General features: G+C 45.1%; 1 non-coding gene across 1 annotated transcript; it reads left to right on the forward strand.

Annotated features, from left to right (window-relative positions):
- The first annotated feature begins 1530 nt into the window (after nucleotides 1–1530).
- Nucleotides 1531–1669, forward strand: LOC132652598 (small nucleolar RNA SNORA48). The gene has a single exon (XR_009590195.1). It is a non-coding gene; the product is annotated as a small nucleolar RNA SNORA48 (small nucleolar RNA).
- The last annotated feature ends 1608 nt before the right edge of the window (nucleotides 1670–3277 follow it).

A 3277-nucleotide genomic window follows, 5' to 3' on the forward strand; every position in this document is an offset into this window, starting at 1 on the left:
TACCTAGCAGTGTATCAAAGCAGATACTAAGACTCATAACCAAACCTTCGGCAGAGTGCAGGGAATCATATGAAAAAAAGGGGCAGTTAGTATGACCTGGAAAGGATAGGAGCTCCACAAGGACCAAATATACCTGGGCACAGAGGTCTTTTCTGACACTGACATTCCACCACGGACCAGGTATAGATTTAACCTAGAACCTTTGCTCGGATGAAGCCCATGGTAGGTCAGTAACCAATTGGTTTCCCATAGTAAGGGGAACAGGGACTATTTCTGACATGAATTCAATGGTAGGCTCTTTGACCTCCTCTCTGCCCCCCAGGGAGGAGCAGTCCTGTTATGCCACAGAGGAAGACTTGCAGCCAGTCCTGAAGATACCTGATAAAACAGGGCCAGATGAAAGGGGAGGAGGTCCTCCGCAATCAGTAGACTTGGAAAGGGGCAGGGAGGAGGTGCGGGATGGATCGAGGGTTTAGGAGGGAATGAGGGAGTGGATACAGCTGGGATACAGAGTTAATAAAATGTAACTAATAATAAAAAAAAGAAGAAAAAAAAAAGAATTTCAAATGTGCTTTGAGAAAGTCTTTATTTCCTTTCAGTTCTTTATCCTAAACATGACTGCCTTCTGAACTTCCTTTGGCTTCCTCCAAGTACCAACGAACAGAAACCCTTTGAAGCAAATACTTTACTATTCATCTTCATTTCCACAAACAACATAGAGCTATTTCATTTCTAGGGAGACTCCTCAGAACTTAATATCCAGTCAAATATTTCACATCTCAAAAATAATTCTTTTAAAAATTTTTCCATATTTTTATTGTTGTTTCAGGTGAGGGGGTAATCTGTTTTCAGTATAGACATTATACATACCCAAATTATACTTATGCAAAAGTACAGTCCCAAACATTCATTTTTAATTCCACACAACTGATATCTGCCAAAGAGAGACAGCTACCTAACAACACTAGAAATCCCTTTGTCTACAAAGATGATGACCACTAGTTACTGGAAAAAATATTAATGTTAAAATAAGAAATGATTTCATATTGCCATTAATTGATTTATTTCAAAAAACTTCCTGCAATTTACTTAAATGCTTACAATATTGTTTTATATGTATTTTTCCAGTAAAGCAATCCAGCCTTAAAAAGAAACTGTACCATGCTAGACAGACTATATTTTTTTCTGTATGTTCCATGACTTTGAAAAATGCAGAGAAAATAAATTTATAAGATGAACAGAACTCTACTTAAAGAAGATTCCTTGATTCTCAGAGGTTTTCTTTTTCTGCAGAAAATTCAACATTCATTTGTTTCTTTGTCTGTTGATAATTGATTCTCCTGCACTGAGACTCAGCTATAGAACTCCAAACCCATGTGCAATTAAATAGCCACATTTATATAAACTTAATATATAAGATCAAAATAAATTACAATTTGTAAATGATAAGTATAATTTTCAGAAGAGACTTCTATCAATGCCTGGACTTCTTCTAATGTCTTAGAAAATGGGAATAAAAATCATAATGTGATCTCCTGGCAATGAGCAAAGAGACATCTTGTTATTGGTGTTTTTCTTTTGTCAGAGGTAAAGCAGATCGCAGTCCTTTGTTTATCCTAGCTTGATGTCTGGCATGGTTGCCAATCTGTCTTATGCCTAGGACTCATAAAAGTAAAATCCAGGAAGCACAGTGTGTGAGGAGGAAGATAGATGGAGACTTGCAGACCACCATGCAAGCCACAGACCTGTCTTCCAGTGCACAGCATAGGTGGGCTATGGACACCAGCAGACACACCATGCAGCATAGATGGAGGATGTCACCCAGAGGCTTGGAGCCCGTATATGGCTAGCCTGCAGCTGGAGACACCACAATGTACAGGTTGTGGTGAGTAGATGAAAGAGAAGGAGAAGTGAGCATAACGAAGAGAGATGGAACTGGAGATTGAGGGTGGAGAGGAGTAGTCCGATGAAAGTGGCCATCTCTACCACCAGGAGCCCTCATTTCATCTCAGGTCTGAGTCTATGGTTATGCAATGGCAGGTCTTGTTGCAGATGTCCATTCTTCATATTACCGCTGGAGAAAATGGGATGTGTCCGGTTGGGGAAGACAGAAAAATCACCAGGGGCAGTGTAGATATTCAGGAACTGTGCAATTGGCCTGTTCCTTTACTGAATGCAACACCAGAGAGATGGCCTCATCTCTCACTGGTGGTATCACTCAGGATAAAAGGCCTTGTACCTCACCCACACGAAAGAGTGGAGCTGGCCCTGGTTGCTGAGGTGTGAGTGAGTGGGCATGAGTGTGGGTGAGCTGACCCTACCACTCATCTGCCAGGAGGTGGCATGGGCACAGAAGTGTTGTCCACCTCCTTGTCCATTCCCCAATCCATTCCCTCTGCCATCTCTGGAAGTAAACAAAGTTGCCCTCAGGGTCATGATCTGAGGACAGCTAGCCCTACCCATCACCAGCTGCAGAGCTCAGGAGAGCAGTCCCTGGACCTCACCAGCAGAACAGAGCAGAGCTGAACCTGGTGGAGAAAACGCAAGTCAGTCATCCCTAAGGGTGAGTGCAGGAGAGCTAGCACCACCACTCCTCTGCCACGAGGTGGGTTGGGGGATAAGGAGGTGGAGGTGCCCTCCAACCCTCAACTCTTGCCACCTGATGCAGACAGCATTGGTGACCCAAGTTCAAGAGAACATGTGAGTTGGCCTTGACCCTTGCCACTGACGCCTTCAGGAGAACAGTCCCTGTACTTCCTCCGATCAGCACAGAAAGGCTAGCCTTGGTGGAAGGGGAACAGGTGAACCTGAAGGCAAGAGGTGGGAGATCTGGCCCTGCCCCTCCCCTATTGGCTGTAGCGATTGGGAGAGTGGGTTCTGCACTTCATCTGGGCAACACATTGGGGTTGGCTCTGATGGCTAAGGTTGGGGTGAGCCAGCCCCAAGGATGTAAGAGCAGGAGAGCTGTCCCAGCCCCTCCATAGACTGTAGCACTTGGGAAAACGGGCCTGTTGCCTTGAGTGGGCAGCAGAGTAGAGCTGGTTCTGGAGGCATTGCTGCTAGTGAGCTAGCCTGAGAGATGGAGGGCTCACCCTGGCCTCCTGCAGATGGCAGCATTGAGTGGCCTAGCCAGAGCAGTGATGGAGAGCTTGCCCTGGTGGTGTGGATAAATGAGAGCTGATGGCCTGACCAGCTCAGCTATGACCCAGGAACAAATCCAGGGCTCTGAATTGGCCCACCCCCAAATCTATTAGTCTGTGAAAGGTTGAGATTCATG

Source organism: Meriones unguiculatus, chromosome 2 (genome assembly GCF_030254825.1).
Source record: "Meriones unguiculatus strain TT.TT164.6M chromosome 2, Bangor_MerUng_6.1, whole genome shotgun sequence".
Taxonomy (NCBI): domain Eukaryota; kingdom Metazoa; phylum Chordata; class Mammalia; order Rodentia; family Muridae; genus Meriones; species Meriones unguiculatus.